This window comes from Pseudophryne corroboree, chromosome 8, assembly GCF_028390025.1.
Source record: "Pseudophryne corroboree isolate aPseCor3 chromosome 8, aPseCor3.hap2, whole genome shotgun sequence".
In the NCBI taxonomy this organism is placed as follows: Eukaryota; Metazoa; Chordata; class Amphibia; order Anura; family Myobatrachidae; genus Pseudophryne; species Pseudophryne corroboree.
The window spans coordinates 387,789,548-387,807,371 of record NC_086451.1 but is presented as its reverse complement, the minus strand read 5'-3'; the positions used below and the strand labels follow the sequence as shown (position 1 = coordinate 387,807,371).

At 47.5% G+C, this 17,824-nt stretch overlaps 1 protein-coding gene across 3 annotated transcripts in view; it reads right to left on the bottom strand.

Annotated features, from left to right (window-relative positions):
- LOC134949219 (uncharacterized) overlaps positions 1–17,824 on the bottom strand; it is a 167,975-nt gene that overhangs the window by 47,669 nt on the left and 102,482 nt on the right. The window contains exons 2-3 of one of the 3 annotated variants that reach the window (XR_010183124.1): positions 12,611–12,691; positions 11,749–11,879 (exon numbers count right to left, since the gene is read on the bottom strand). The exons of 1 other annotated variant lie outside the window; for it this stretch is intronic. The gene's annotated coding sequence lies outside the window, so the exon portion shown is untranslated. Of the gene's footprint in view, positions 1–2,718; positions 2,736–11,748; positions 11,880–12,610; positions 12,692–17,824 lie in introns of those variants that run through there. One more of the 3 variants, XM_063937685.1, reaches the window with a different exon arrangement.

Below are 17,824 nucleotides of genomic sequence, written 5' to 3'. Positions count from 1 at the left end.
ATTTACTGCTATATATCTGTACAAACCCATTAGCCAAAAGAACACAAACATGAAAACATGCTCGTCTGAGCAATCATTTATGAATAGATGCAAGAGTACCTTGTGTTGGAAGATAATGATAACTATGCGGGGTCATACCGAGCTGATCGTAGCTGTGCTAAATTTAGCACAGCTACGATCATCCTCCCTGACATGCGGGGGGACGCCCAGCACAGGGCTAGTCCGCCCCGCATGTCATTCCCCCCCCGCAGAAGTGCACTTCAAGAGTAGCTCCCGGCGAGCGCAGCTTTAGCGTGCTGGCCGGGAGCTACTCATCGCAGCCACTGCGGCCCGCCCCCCGTTCGGTCCGGCCACGCCTGCGTTGGCTGGACCGCACCCACAAAACGGCGGCCAAATGCCGCCGTTCTGCCCCCTCCCGCCCAGCGATCTCCTCTGCCTGCCAATTAGGCAGAGGCGATTGCATCCCTGCTACGGCCTTCGGCCGTCTGGCATGCGCCAGGACACACTATGGCGCCGGTGCATGCGCAGTAGGGACCCGTTCGCTCTGCTGCGTGAAAAAGCAGCGAGCGAACGGGTCAGAATGACCCCCTATGTGCATTTGGAAGAGTCTCCTTGTACTAGTAATCAGCGGCTAAAAGTAACTTACTTCTGGGCTTTCATCATTATGTGCATGGACATAAATACAATGCATCAACATTCCACTAAACTGCAGCATAGAGTATACTGTATATGTCCATTTGTCACTATGGAACCATATACTGGCTCTTTAAATACTGAATGTCTAAATTGCTTTAATAGGCTTCCAGGCCACTTCCCCAATTCTAACCACAGCCCAGACATTAACTCTAAAGATCTAAAAACGCTTTCAAGTCTCTACTAGAAGAAAACAAAACACAAGATGTGTCTGTACCTGGAATCCGTGCGGTGGCTTTCATGTACACAAGGTGGGGACTTCACAAACACAACACTCACATCACAGTGCCTGGGTTTACTCATAACAACATCAGTCATGTATCTGGAAACTGCTGTGGGTATTGGGAGTTTATGTACCCCAAGTCTATACACCTATAAAGTGTAAGCTCACAGGCTCCGTCCATCTGTTTTTACTTCCCAGTCTAATCTTATTAACGTTTGTTTCCAATTGTACAGCATAACAGAATATGTTGGGATAGATAGATAGATAGATAGATAGATAGATAGATAGATAGATAGATAGATAGATAGATAGATAGATAGATAGATAGATAGATAGATAATGTTGGCACATCAGTAACTAATATAATATTAGCTACTCTAGACATGTGGCTGGTAGGGGAGGCATTCCATATGCTGGCTGTCAGGATCCCGACGCTCAACATACCGATACCGGGATCCCGACAGCCGGCATACCGACAACTATTCTCCCTCTTGGGGTGCCCATGCCACCCCCTTGGAGGGAGAATAAATAGCATGGTGCGTTTATCGCACCACCATGCCCGCAGCGTGGTGAGCGCAGCTAGCCCGCAAGGGGCTCTTTTGCACTAGCCCCTCTGCCAGCATGCCGGCGGTCTGGATCCCGGCGCCGGTATGCTGGGCACCAGCATTCCAAGCATCGGTATAACATAGTACACCTGGCTGGTAGCCTATATTAAACACAAAATCCTGTGCCCTTATAGTCAGTCATGCAAGTTCCAGGGTGTGAGCACTAGAATGTAACAGTAACAACATATTTAGAGGAATATTTATCAATAAATATTTGAAGGATATCACATGACAATACCCATTTTTGGGGGGTATCCACAAATATTAAGTATAACCCGGATGTATGTACGGGGACTGCAGCTTGGCCTCTGGTGCCAATTCCATCTTCAGTTTGCATTGGCCATTGCAGCCTATGGGCTACACACTGCAGAGTTTTCCCAGAGAGGGATCCACAGGCAACAGCCGCTCACACATGCGCAGTTTGGTGACTGATCATTAGTGTTCGGGCTAAAACACACTACCCGGCTTTTGCCGGCCGGCAAAAAGCCGGACGGCTTTATCCCGTGCCGGCATTGTAGTTAACAGTGTGAGGGGTAGGATCCCTTTACACTGCACGGCCCCGGCTGCAGCCGAATCTCACCACTGGAAGGTCCGGCTGCCGGGCCGTCTTTGGAGCCAGTAAACCGTGTGTGTGAAGGGGAGCTTTCACACACAACGTTTTTTTCTGAAGCCGTGTCTGATGCTGCGCATGCGCACAGCATTACACACGGCTCAAAGCCGTCCTGTGTGACAGACTCTGCCGGTTTCTCCCGGATGGCAAAAAGCCGGACAAAGTTTGTCCGGCTTTTTGCCATCCGGGGAAAACCGGCTAGTGTGTTACAGCCCTTCATGTTACTTTTATACATTGCAGTGGCCCTGCCCATAGATGTGATTATTCCTGCATTCATTTCTTATTGCAGTGATAAGCAGCGATAAGAAATCATAATCAACAATAAATAATTAATTAATTAATAAATATGCCCCTTATTGCGTTACCAGGGATGGCAGAGTGTCCCTTTACTGCAAAGGTTGTCGAGCCTAGGTGCCACTAATCAGCCATCTAGCTTGCTACAATATAAAGATAGCTACAAATATGACAATTGCTGAAACACTTGCAACGTGCACACCACAATACACACACACACACACACACAAGCGCTAATTTAAGGCATATATACACACACACACACACACACACACACACACAATGTGCCTTACCCAGGCTTTGCAGTCTGATTCCAATGGCTGAGCTAAGTCAGGAGTCACAGTTCCCAGCACTGCTCTAGTGTGTGTCTGACTCGTCCCAGCTTGCCACAAACAACCAAGAGGGCAGGAGTGATACTAGGGATGTGCAAGGTCTGCCTATCACATCCTAATGTCCCCCTCCCTCCCAGGGGCCGGCAGACAATTATCTGACTCCTCTCACTTCACACTTCATGCAGAATACATTCTGTTAATTAAGAGTGTTGATTTCCATCTCAGTTTTCTTTGTTAATAAATACTCAAACATTAGGACAGTGGGGGTAATTCCAAGTTGATCGCAGCAGGATTTTTGATAGCAATTGGGCAAAACCATGTGCACTGCAGGGGAGGCAGATATAACATGTGCAGAGAGTGTTAGATTTGGGTGGGTTATTTTATTTCTGTGCAGGGTAAATACTGGCTGCTTTATTTTTACACTGCAAATTAGATTGCAGATTGAACACACCCCACCCAAATCTAACTCTCTCTGCACATGTTATATCTGCCTCCCCTGCATTGCACATGGTTTTGCCCATTTGCTAACAAAAATCCTGCTGCGATCAACTTGGAATTACCCCCCGTGTCCTTTCTGTAGGTGTGCTGAGTAAAGGATGGTGCGGCACAGACATTACTCACTCAGCACTCCTACTAGCAGAGAGCATTAGTTTAATAACATATTGCTTTTATTAAAATGACTTAAATCACTGACTGTGACGCTTTAAGCATTTGTCCACTGCGCTCATTAAAACCGCTTTACAACTGAAATACAGATCTGTTCTTACACACCTGCTGCAGTCGTGCTAACCAGCAATTCTCAGCGCGCCAGGACCCGCACAACTTGTCTTCCACCGATTGTCTTTTTCCATTTGAATGTGCATCTTAATTGGAATGCGATAAAACTGGTTCACAAGACAGCACTGATTCATTTCATGTATCACACATGTACATCTGTGTGTGACCGAGTCTGAATCTGTATAAGAGGCGCTGATGCAGCCGCTGTGACTTTCTTCACGCCAAGTCCAGCTGTGCTTCGTATACAGACTCAAACTCAGTGTCGCAGATCCAATTATTGGTGCAGTCTCATGAAGCGTCTTTGTGGCGTCGCATTGCAATTAAAACACAATATGTGAAAAAGATGCTACACTGCTAGGTGCGGCTCGCGCTGCATGGAGTATTGTGGATAGCTGTATGAGGACATATCCGTACATTGGGGGTAATTCCAAGTTGATCGCAGCAGGAAATTTGTTAGCAGTTGGGCAAAACCATGTGCACTGCAGGGGGGACAGATATAACATGTGCAGAGAGAGTTAGATTTGGGTGTGGAGAGTTCAATCTACAATCTAATTTGCAGTGTAAAAATAAAGCAGCCAGTATTTACCCTGCACAGAAATAAAATAACCCACCCAAATCTAACTCTCTCTGCACATGTTATATCTGCCCCCCCCCCCCCCCTGCAGTGCACATGGTTTTGCCCAACTGCTAAAAAATGTCCTGCTGCGATCAACTTGGAATTACCCCCATTACATTGGAGCTTGCTAGTGTCAGTGCAATTGTCGCAACTGTCCCCGATGAGACTGGATTACGACTGGAGGCATAGCTTCACTGAGAGTACACAAATTGCATAAAATCACGGCACACGATGAAGATATACTGAAGTTAATGACTTGGATAGTGCAGCTAATAAGTACCCAAGTGGCTTAGAGTATCTCAATTACACTGCGGACACAGATATTTTTTTTTCATTATAAATAGATGTGCAGGCTTCCCCTTTCCCAATTGTGCATGAATCCATCTTTAGTTCTGTACAAGGGTTCCGTGCAGGGTTACACTACTTCTTATGTACTAGTCCTGCAATGTACTTGAATAAAAGGATGTAACATATTTGAGATCAGCAGTCAACATTATCATTATTAACTTTGCAACCATCAATATCATCTTTACACTTACACCAGGGTCAGCGCGCACAGACTGTAGCTCTGAACCTTCCAGGAGGCTGCTTTTTAAAACTTTTCGGAAGTCCCATTAGTCGCACTTTGAGACTACGCGCCTGCACCACGCCCTTAATGCACAGACACTTCCGTGAATGCACTCCCATTCCAGCAGGGAAGCTTCCGGACAGACGGGATCCTGGTGGTCGATATACCGACGCTGGGGTTCCTGAAGTAGGGCGCAGTGCTGGCGTCTACATGGGATCCGGTCTGAAGATCGACAGTGTCTAGGTCGACAATGTTTAGGTCGACCACTATAGGTCGACAGTCACTAGGTCGACATGGATGGAAGGTCGACAGGGTTTATAGGTCGACAGGTCTAAAGGTCGACATGAGTTTTTAAAAAAAAATTATTTTTATGAATTTTTTCATACTTAACGATCCACGTGGACTACGATTGGAACGGTAAAGTGTGCCGAGCGAAGCGGTAGCGGAGCGAAGGCACCATGCGAGGGGACGCGGTGCACTAATTTGGGATCCCGGTCACTCTACGAAGAAAACGACACCCAAAAAAAAAAAATCCTCATGTCGACCTTTAGACCTGTCGACCTAGCACATGTCGACCTAGAAACCCTGTTGACCTTCCATCCATGTCGACCTAGTGACTGTCGACCTAAACATTGTCGACCTAGACACTGTCGATTTGATGAACCACACCCGTCTACATACCGACGTCGCTCAGGATGCCAGCATCCTGGGAAGGGGGGGTTAGGTTTAGGCACCAGAAGGGGGGTTAGAGGTAGAGTGCAGGGCCAGGAAGGTTAGGGTTAGGAAACAGGGAGGGTGGGTTAGGGTTAGGCACATAGAAGCGAAGGTTAGGGTTAGGTATCAAGCGAGGAGGGTTAGATTTAGGCAGCGAGTAAGGGAATATTAGGGTTAGGCACCAAGCAGGGAGGGTTAGGGGATAGGAACCTACAAGGGAGGGTTAGGGTAGGGGTCAGAGGAGGGTTAGGAGCCTTACTGGTGGCGTGTCAGGATTATGATGGACAGAATGCTGCTGTCGGTATACTGACAGCCAGCATCCCGTCTATCGGCAAATCATACTGAACCCTTCCAGCACAATTACTGGCCCCTTTGTCGTAACACAATTGCGAGCCAGATTTGAAACTCAGAAAAAAAAATACACATATGCGCAGTCAAATAAAAAAATAAGAATTTACTTACCGATAATTCTATTTCTCGGAGTCCGTAGTGGATGCTGGGGTTCCTGAAAGGACCATGGGGAATAGCGGCTCCGCAGGAGACAGGGCACAAAAAGTAAAGCTTTCCGATCAGGTGGTGTGCACTGGCTCCTCCCCCTATGACCCTCCTCCAGACTCCAGTTAGGTACTGTGCCCGGACGAGCGTACACAATAAGGGAGGAATTTTGAATCCCGGGTAAGACTCATACCAGCCACACCAATCACACTGTACAACCTGTGATCTGAACCCAGTTAACAGTATGATAACAGCGGAGCCTCTGAAAAGATGGCTCACAACAACAATAACCCGATTTAGTTAGCAATAACTATGTACAAGTATTGCAGATAATCCGCACTTGGGATGGGCGCCCAGCATCCACTACGGACTCCGAGAAATAGAATTATCGGTAAGTAAATTCTTATTTTCTCTATCGTCCTTGTGGATGCTGGGGTTCCTGAAAGGACCATGGGGATTATACCAAAGCTCCCAAACGGGCGGGAGAGTGCGGATGACTCTGCAGCACCGAATGAGAGAACTCCAGGTCCTCTTTTGCCAGGGTATCAAATTTGTAGAATTTTACAAACGTGTTCTCCCCCGACCACGTAGCTGCTCGGCAAAGTTGTAATGCCGAGACCCCTCGGGCAGCCGCCCAAGATGAGCCCACATTCCTTGTGGAATGGGCCTTAACAGATTTAGACTGTGGCAGGCCTGCCACAGAATGTGCAAGTTGAATTGTGCTACCAATCCCACGAGCAATCGACTGCTTAGAAGCAGAAGCACCCAGCATTGTTGGGTGCATACAGGATAAACAGCAAGTCAGATTTCCTGACTCCAGCCAACCTGGAAACTATATTTTCAGGGCCCTGATAACATCCAGCAACTTGGAGTCCTCCAAGTCCCTAGTAGCCGCAGGTACCACAATAAGCTGGTTCAGGTGAAACGCTGACACCACCTTAAGGAGAAACTGGGGACGAGTCCGCAGCTTTGCTCTGTCCGAATGGACAATCAGATATGGCTTTGTGAGATAAAGCCGCCAATTCTGACACTCGCCTGGCCGAGGCCAGGACCAACAGCATGGTCATTTTCCATGTGAGATATATCAAATCCACAGATTTGAGTTGTTTAAACCAATGTGATTTTTTAGGAATCCCAAAACTACGTTGAGATCGCCCAGTGCCACTGGAGACATCAAAGGGGCTGTATATGCAGTACTCCCTTAACAACTTCTGGACTTCAGGAACTGAAGCCAATTTCTTTCTGGAAGAAAATCAACAGGCCGAAATTTGAACCTTAATGGACCCAATTTGAGACCCATAGACACTCCTGTTTGCAGGAAATGTAGAAATTAACCTAGTTGAAATTCTTCCGTGGAGCCTTCCTGGACTCACACCCTGGCACATATTTTCACCTAAGTGGTGATAATGTTGTGCGGTCACCTCCTTCCTGGCTCTGACCAGGGTAGGGATGACCTCTTCCGGAATGCCTCTTTCCCTTAGGATCCGGCGTTCACCCGCCTTGGCGTCAACGCAGCTGCGGTAAGTCCCGGAACAGACACGGTTCTTGCCGAATCAAGACCCTTCTTAGTATCTCTTGAAGTTCCGGGAACCAAGTCCTTCTTGGCCAAACCGGAGCCACGAGTATAGTTCTTACTCCTCTCCTTCCTATCATTTTCAATACATTGGGTATGAAAAGCAGAGGATGGAACACATACACCGACTGGTACACCGACGGTGTTACCAGAGCGTCCCAGCTATTGCCTGAGTGTCTCTTGACCTGGCGCTTCAGGTGGGACGCCATCATAACCACCTTTGGTCTTTCCCAACGGTTTACAATCATGTGGAAACTTCCAGATTAAGTTTCCACTTTTCCGGGTGGAATTCATTTATGCTGAGGAAATCTTCCCAGTTGCCCACTCCCGGAATGAACACTGCTGACAGTGTTATCACATGATTTTCCGCCCAGCGAAGAATCCTTGCTGTCATTGCCCTCCTGCTTCTTGTGTCGCCCCGTCTGATAACGTGGGCGACCGCCATGATGATGTCCTACTGGATCAGCACCGGTTGACTTTGAAGCAGGAGTCTTCCTAGGCTCAGAGCATTGTAAATTGCCCTTAGCTCCAGTATATTCATGTGGAGAGAAGTCTCCAGACTTGACCACACTTCCTTGGAAATTTTTTCCCTGTGTGACTACTCCCCAGCCTCTCAGGCTGGTATCCGTGGTCCCCAGAACACAGTCCTGAATGCTGAGTGTGCTGCCCTCTAAAAGATGAGCACTCTGCAGCCCCCACAGAAGAGACACCCTTGTCCTTGGAGACAGGATTATCCGCTGATGCATCTGAAAATGCGATCCGGACCATTCGTCCAGCAAATCCCCTGAGATCTGCCGAATGGAATCGCTTCGTAAGAAGCCACCATTTTTCCCAGGACTCCTGTGCATTGATGCACTGATACTTGGCCTGGTTTTAGGAGGTTTCTGACTAGGTCGAATAACTCCTTGGCTTTTTCCTCCCGGAGGAACACCTTTTTCTGGACTATGCCCAGAATCATTCCTAGGAACAGCAGACGTATCGTCGGAAAACAGCTGCGATTCTTGGAATATTTAGAATCCAGTCGTGCTGTCGTAGAACTACTTTAGATAGTGCTCTTCCGACCTCCAACTGTTCTCTGGAACTTGCCCTTTTCAGGATATCGTCCAAGTAAGGGATAATTTAGATGCCTTTTTTCTTTGAAGAAACATCTTTTCGGCCATTACCGTGGTAAAAGGCCCGGGGTGCCGTGGATAATTCAAACGGCATCGTCTGAAACTGATATTGACAGTTCTGTACCACGAACCAGAGGTACCCTTGTTGAGAAGGGCAAATTTGGACATGGAGGTAATCCTTGATGTCCAGGGACACCATATAGTCCCCTTTTTTTCGGTTCGCTATCACTGCTCTGAGTGACTCCATCTCGATTTGAACCTTTTATGTAAGTGTTCAAAGATTTCAGTTTAGACTATGTCTCACCAAGCCGTCTGGCTTCAGTACCACAATATAGTGTGGAAAAATAATACCCTTTTCCTTGTTGTAGGAGGGGTACTTTGATTATCACCTGCTGGATATACAGCTTGTGAATTGTTTCCAATGCTGCCTCCCTGTCGGAGGGAGCCGTTGGTAAAGCAGACTTCAGAAACCTGCGAGGAGAAGATGTCTCGACTCTCCAATCTGTACCCCTGGGATAATACTTGTACTATCTAGGGGTCAACCTGCGAGTGATCCCACTGCGCGCTGAGACTCTTGAGACTACCCCCCCACCTTGAGTCCGCTTGCACGGCCCCAGCGTCATGCTGAGGACTTGGCAGACGCGGTGGAGGGCTTCTTTTCCTGGGAAGGGGCTGCCTGCTGCAGTCTACTTCCCTTACCTCTATGTCTGGGCAGATATGACTGGCCTTTTGCCTGCATGCCCTCATGGGAAAGGAAGGATTGAGGCTGAAAAGACGGTGTCTTTTTCAGCTGAGATGTAACTTGGGGTAAAAAGGTTGGATTTCCCAGCTGTTGCCGTGGTCCCCAGGTCCGATGGACCGACCCCAACTAACTCCTTCCCTTTATACGGCAATATCCATGTGCCGTATGGGATCTGTATCACCTGACCACTGTCGTGTCCATGACATCTTCTGGGTGATATGGACAACGTACTTATCTTGATGCCAGAGAGCAAATATCCCTCTGTGCATCTCACGTACATATATATAGAATGCATCCTATTAAATGCTCTATATGAATAAAATATTTTCAGTCAGGGAATCCGACCAAGCCAACCCAGCACTGCATCTCCAGGCTGATGGCGATCGCTGGTCGCAGTATAACCACCGTATGTGTGTATATACTTTTTAGGATATCTTTCCAGCTTCCTATCAGCTGGCTCCTTGAGGGCGGCCGTATCTGGAGACGGTAACGCCACTTGATAAGCGTGTGAGCGCCTTATCACCCTAAGGGGTGTTTCCCAACGCGCCCTAATTTCTGGCGGGAAAGGGTATAACGCCAATATTTGCTATCGGGGTAACCCCACGCATCATCACACACTTCATTTTATTTTATCTGATTCAGGAAAAACTACAGGTAGTTTTTTCACTCCCACATAATACCCTTTTTTGTGGTACTTGTAGTATCAGAAATATGCAACACCTCCTTCATTGCCCTTAACGTGTGGCCCTAATGAGAAATACGTTTGCTTCAGCATCTGCAAGGGGGCCGGCGGCGCGGCTCCGGTGACCATCCAGGCTGTACCTGTGATCGTCCCTCTGGAGCTGATGTCCAGTAGCCAAGAAGCCAATCCATCCTGCACGCAGGTGAGTTCACTCCTTCTCCCCTAAGTCCCTCGTTGCAGTGATCCTGTTGCCAGCAGGACTCACTGTAAAATAAAAAACCTAAGCTAAACTTTCTCTAAGCAGCTCTTTAGGAGAGCCACCTAGATTGCACCCTTCTCGGCCGGGCACAAAAATCTAACTGGAGTCTGGAGGAGGGTCATAGGGGGAGGAGCCAGTGCACACCACCTGATCGGAAAGCTTTACTTTTTGTGCCCTGTCTCCTGCGGAGCCGCTATTCCCCATGGTCCTTTCAGGAACCCCAGCATCCACAAGGACGATAGAGAAATTTTGTAAATAATTTTTTTTTTTTAAAGTCTATAATTCACGCATGTGCACTGAGACCCTCTTCACTGAACACAGCAGAACATGGGGGTCATTCAGAGTTGATCGTAGCTGTGCTAAATTTAGCACAGCTACGATCATCTTCCCAGACATGCAGGGGGACGCCCAGCACAGGGCTAGTCCGCCCCGCATGTCAGTCCGCCCCCTTCCCCCGCACAAGTACAGAGCAACACACAGCGGCGATGCTTTTGTACTAGAAGAGTAACTCCAGGCCAGCGCAGCTCCTGCGGCTGGCTGGGAGTAACTCGTTGCTGCCCTGGGTCGCAGCGGCTGCGTGTGACGTCACGCAGCCGCTGCGGCCCGCCCACCACATGGTCCGGCCACGCCTGCGTTGGCCGGGCCATGCCCCCAAAACAGCGTCTGAACACCGCCGTGCCGCCCCCTCCCACCCAGCGAACATCTCTGCCTGTCAATCTGGCAGAGGCGATCGCTAGGTAACGATGGCCTTCGACCGTCTGGCATGCGCCAGCGCATATGCTCAGTTCTGACCCGATCGTTGTGCTGCGAACAACTGCAGCGTGCGATCGGGTCGGAATGACCCCCCATGTCTCTAACAGTGCAAAGAGGCCAATTATTGCTCTGTATCGATTGGAAATTGGACTCTTAATATCAATATTCCCCGTCACTCTACAACAGGTGCAGAATGGCAGGCTGGGGGTGACTTGGCATGGCAAATTGCATCATCCCAGCCAATGCCCTGTGGCAGTTTGCTGGGATTTTTGGCAATAAGCTGCCAAGGAGTGTAGCCGCAATTAGGCAATTCATAGCGTCTTTTGCCCAGACCACTTTACCCAAAAAGCAACAGGATGCCGGAGGCTTGCCCAATTACCACCCAGAGTTCCATAGAGGTGCACAGGAAAATGAGCACACTTTGCCGAATGTAATACATGCCAGTAACACAGCCGGACATCACACCGGATTGAACTGAATCTCCCCTTGGAGTTACCCAGTAGCTCTACCTTCCCCACTGCATGGTGTTGAGGAATTTTGAGGCATCTTCATAAATAATAATAATAATATGATCTTGCTCCCTACCCAGAAGCTTCAAAGAACATTTGAGTCATTATCTAAAATGTTATAGCCATAATAATGTAAGTCTTCCATTTATAAACACACTACACCGCATATAACATCACATATTTCTTGTGCTAAACTAACGACTGCAAACTCCACCACCATGTTTTCCTTGGAGATGCAACTGATGTGTTCTGTACTAAGTGAAGCAGAGGCGGCAACTGGCCGTGTAGATGATCAGGTCCTTCCTGACCACACAATGCAGCCCTGTGGAGACAGACGCGGATTATCGGCCTTTGTTCCACATACAGTATATGATTACTGCAGCTAGTTAACACATTACCCCTTCACAAACATCTGCAATATTAGTAGCACAATGCAGGAAGTGGCTGCACATTGTGCCTGGGAGGGTTGCAGTTTAGATGTAAGCATAGATCTTTTAGTTTACACTATAGTAATGTTTAGGTTTAATTTGATAGACATTGATCATTAAAAACTCAGCAGCTGCTAATATACAGATTTACCTATGTAGTGTTCAAAATAATCACTTGTACAGCGCAACAGATTATGTTGGCGCTATACAAATAAGTGTTTATAGTAGTCAAGAAGGGGGGGTTATCAGTGCACTCATAATGATAGGCAAATGGGCACCATTTAAATTTGATTGCTGGATATAGACAGCACTGTATACGTACGGGTTGCGGTTATTTGACCGGCGGTCACTATACCAACACCAGAATCCTGAACGGTGAACAGCCCAACGGTTGGCATGCTGACCAACAGGACTATACCCACTCGTGGGTGTCCATGACACCCATAGAGTGGGAATCTGTAACGGCTAAAATCCCAATAGTGTGGGCGAGAGGCTATTCAATTAAATAGCCTTTCTCCCGCACCTTAAAAAAAAAAAAAAAAAATCAGGGCATCAGGCGCAGATCACACAAATCCCCAAATATTGGCTTCCCTAAAAAATTTGCCATTTTTTACATGGACTTTACCTCACAGCTCATGGAGGTATGAAGTACTGCACAACTTCGGGAATTCAGAGGTGGGGTAATCCCTGCTGTTTGAACATCCCCCTATGAATACACAGACATTACTTGGTTATAAACAGGTCTAACTAAAGGTGCATACACACGGTGAGATAATGACTATCTTCGATTTTGACTTTGCGACTTCCCCTGAACTCCCCGGAGCCCTGAACCACTGATGCTGACTATCTTTACTTGAGATTTTGACTATGGGAGATTTTGACTATACTATGTACTAGATAGTACACAATATAGGGGGTCATTCTGACCCGATTGCACGCTGCAGTTATCGCAGCGCAGCGATCGGGTCAGAACTGCACGTGCGCCGGCGCGTGCCAGACGGCCGAAGGCTGTTGCGGAGCTACGATCGCCTCTGTCTGATTGACAGGCAGAGGCGGTTGCTGGGCGGGGGGGGGGGGGGGGGTGGAACGGCGGAGTTTGGTCGCCGTTTCGTGGGCGCGGTCTGGCCAACGCAGGTGTGGCCGGACCGTGCGGGGGGGCGGGACGCAGCGGCTGCGTGACGTCACACGCAGCCGCTGCGGGCTGGGGAGCAACGAGTAGCTCCCGGCCAGCACGCTAAAGCTGCACTGGCCGGGAGCTGCTCCTAAAGTGCAAAAAAAGCATCGCCGCTGTGCGATGCTACTGCACTTCTGCAGGGGAAGGGGGGGGGCGTTACTAACATGTGGGGCAGGGCTATGATCAACTCGGAATGACCCCCATAGTCAAGATTGACTTGGCTGCACAGTCTATCTTTTCTTGCGATACCGACACCACAAGAGCGTGCCTCGGTATCGCAAGCTGTGTACACACAGTGCAATTTGCACTAACTTTCCTCACAATTTTCATATATGGTCAAAATCGTAAGGTTACATCGCACCATGTGTATGCACCTTAAGGACTAGTGTGATGGGGGGTTTTTTTTGTACTTCAAATAAAATAGAACAACATAGACAAAAAGAATATATTTTATAAGCTGTTTAATTCTATTAAACAAGGTTACCACTATTCTAATAAAATAATATGGAGGTTGTATGTAAGGTTCGTCCATAGATTCTGTAAAATGTTAAGTCAGCCATTGAGAGCAGCCATTAGCGCTGCTCTTTTTCTAATATTTTATTAGGTTTTTATTGAGGAAATTCTGTTGAACAGCTGCTGTTTGCGCTGCCTGAGTGACTTAGCACCTACTGTAGGAGGTTCAGCCTTGCTGTATCTGGAATACACTGGCAGATCATATTCATCTGCTAGACAGCTTTTCCGCCAGCCAGGTAAAGGTCTGATCATCAGTCTCGACCAGAGGTTTACCAGTATTATTAGTTTTTGGGCCTATACGCACCCAGCAACTTGGTCTAAAATAATCAAACGGACTATGCAAATGCTTTGTGGTGCACATGTAACAGGCCCGTGATCCCAGCAAGTAAGGGGTTAATCTGCCAATTTGGGTACAGTGCCAAACGCAGGTTCACCAGAGACAGCCAACGGGTCCCTGTGGCGCAGGCTGTACTAGGAAATGCTGATATTTCTCACAGAGCGTCACGCCAAGATAACTTGTTTCCATAGCATGTTATATCAGGGTAAACCGTGTACACAGCTTTCCACAAGACAAATATAGATATCTATAATAGTAACACATCACGCTGTAAGTGACTGAGAGGAAGCACAGCCTGCACCAAACATAAAGGAGTAATACACAAACGGACCGCTCGCTGGAAGTTGAAATGTGGTTCATCTTTTTAGGAGAAGCTACACAGAACTTTTTACATAGCAGAAGCTACACAGAACTTATTATATAGCACAAATCACACAGAACTCACAACATACCACAAGTCACACAGACAGGGCTGCCATCAGAAATTGTGGGGCCTGGGATTGGCAAAATAGACAGGGCTCCTCCGTCCCCAAAAAGAGATGCTGCTACATTGCTCCACCCCCATGTGATGTCATACATTGTGACGTTACATATAGGTGGAGTGTTGCGGACCTACAGGAACGGTTTACAGAGAGCGGATGCGTAGATAAGGCTTGTTTTTTTAAGTAGCGCCCCTGCGCATCAGCCTGCTGTTGATTCACAGACTGGTGCAGCTCTACAAGTATTGGCAGTAGGAGCCAGGGGTGGGTCCCCTTCTCTGTAAGGGCCTGGGACACGAGTCCACATAGTCCCCCCCTAATGGCTGCCCTGCACACAGAACTTATTACATAGCCGAGGTCACACAGAACTTATTACATAGAACAAGCCAAACAGAACTTATTGCACAAGTCACACAGAACTTATTACAGGATTACTGAGCCTCAGTAAGCAGCACTGTACGTATTTGTTATTGCACTTTCAGAAACAGAAAACATTCTATTGCCATATTCATGTATTTTCCATGTTATTGGTAATACTAAAGTTTTATATAGTCCGTATTATTTATTTATTTTTGTTATAATAAAAGTTGTCCATAATCTTATTACAGTGTTTGTATGCAAGGCTCAGGCTGACATTACAAGATTATATCACCATTTACCGCATTCACTATTATAATCACCAGACAAAGCATTAGCATAGCCAGACTGCAAAATGTACTCAAAACCGTACTCTATTTAGTATTATATGCATCAGTGAAAAATGTACTGCTTATCACTAAAAGGGATTTAGTTGTTTATTGCCAGCCTCTAAAACAATTGAGTTAGTTGCATGAAGAACACAGCAGGTTTCACTGTAAAATGAATTATCTGCAGTTTAGCTGGGAAAGATCAGAAGATGTGGGGTCCCCTCTCCGTATTGTTCTCCGGACAAGCTGATGTTTCATTGTTATTGTGTCCATGTGACACCTCTCTACCTCCCTGATCGCTGCATTGTCTGGCTTTGCTGCAATTACCATTGTGTATTCGGACTTTTGTTACAGAAACCCCCTGGCTATAGTTTTCTTATCTGCGTAAAGTCTGCATTGAAGAACTTTTGAGGCTTTCTGTACAGAGTAAAAATAAGAATTTACTTACCGATAATTCTATTTCTCGGAGTCCGTAGTGGATGCTGGGGTTCCTGAAAGGACCATGGGGAATAGCGGCTCCGCAGGAGACAGGGCACAAAAAGTAAAGCTTTCCGATCAGGTGGTGTGCACTGGCTCCTCCCCCTATGACCCTCCTCCAGACTCCAGTTAGGTACTGTGCCCGGACGAGCGTACACAATAAGGGAGGAATTTTGAATCCCGGGTAAGAGTCATACCAGCCACACCAATCACACTGTACAACCTGTGATCTGAACCCAGTTAACAGTATGATAACAGCGGAGCCTCTGAAAAGATGGCTCACAACAACAATAACCCGATTTAGTTAGCAATAACTATGTACAAGTATTGCAGATAATCCGCACTTGGGATGGGCGCCCAGCATCCACTACGGACTCCGAGAAATAGAATTATCGGTAAGTAAATTCTTATTTTCTCTATCGTCCTTGTGGATGCTGGGGTTCCTGAAAGGACCATGGGGATTATACCAAAGCTCCCAAACGGGCGGGAGAGTGCGGATGACTCTGCAGCACCGAATGAGAGAACTCCAGGTCCTCTTTTGCCAGGGTATCAAATTTGTAGAATTTTACAAACGTGTTCTCCCCCGACCACGTAGCTGCTCGGCAAAGTTGTAATGCAGAGACCCCTCGGGCAGCCGCCCAAGATGAGCCCACCTTCCTTGTGGAATGGGCCTTAACAGATTTAGACTGTGGCAGGCCTGCCACAGAATGTGCAAGTTGAATTGTGCTACCAATCCCACGAGCAATCGACTGCTTAGAAGCAGAAGCACCCAGCATTGTTGGGTGCATACAGGATAAACAGCAAGTCAGATTTCCTGACTCCAGCCAACCTGGAAACTATATTTTCAGGGCCCTGATAACATCCAGCAACTTGGAGTCCTCCAAGTCCCTAGTAGCCGCAGGTACCACAATAAGCTGGTTCAGGTGAAACGCTGACACCACCTTAAGGAGAAACTGGGGACGAGTCCGCAGCTTTGCTCTGTCCGAATGGACAATCAGATATGGCTTTGTGAGATAAAGCCGCCAATTCTGACACTCGCCTGGCCGAGGCCAGGACCAACAGCATGGTCATTTTCCATGTGAGATATATCAAATCCACAGATTTGAGTTGTTTAAACCAATGTGATTTTTTAGGAATCCCAAAACTACGTTGAGATCGCCCAGTGCCACTGGAGACATCAAAGGGGCTGTATATGCAGTACTCCCTTAACAACTTCTGGACTTCAGGAACTGAAGCCAATTTCTTTCTGGAAGAAAATCAACAGGCCGAAATTTGAACCTTAATGGACCCAATTTGAGACCCATAGACACTCCTGTTTGCAGGAAATGTAGAAAGTAACCTAGTTGAAATTCTTCCGTGGAGCCTTCCTGGACTCACACCCTGGCACATATTTTCACCTAAGTGGTGATAATGTTGTGCGGTCACCTCCTTCCTGGCTCTGACCAGGGTAGGGATGACCTCTTCCGGAATGCCTCTTTCCCTTAGGATCCGGCGTTCACCCGCCTTGGCGTCAACGCAGCTGCGGTAAGTCCCGGAACAGACACGGTTCTTGCCGAATCAAGACCCTTCTTAGTATCTCTTGAAGTTCCGGGAACCAAGTCCTTCTTGGCCAAACCGGAGCCACGAGTATAGTTCTTACTCCTCTCCTTCCTATCATTTTCAATACATTGGGTATGAAAAGCAGAGGATGGAACACATACACCGACTGGTACACCGACGGTGTTACCAGAGCGTCCCAGCTATTGCCTGAGTGTCTCTTGACCTGGCGCTTCAGGTGGGACGCCATCATAACCACCTTTGGTCTTTCCCAACGGTTTACAATCATGTGGAAACTTCCAGATTAAGTTTCCACTTTTCCGGGTGGAATTCATTTATGCTGAGGAAATCTTCCCAGTTGCCCACTCCCGGAATGAACACTGCTGACAGTGTTATCACATGATTTTCCGCCCAGCGAAGAATCCTTGCTGTCATTGCCCTCCTGCTTCTTGTGTCGCCCCGTCTGATAACGTGGGCGACCGCCATGATGATGTCCTACTGGATCAGCACCGGTTGACTTTGAAGCAGGAGTCTTCCTAGGCTCAGAGCATTGTAAATTGCCCTTAGCTCCAGTATATTCATGTGGAGAGAAGTCTCCAGACTTGACCACACTTCCTTGGAAATTTTTTCCCTGTGT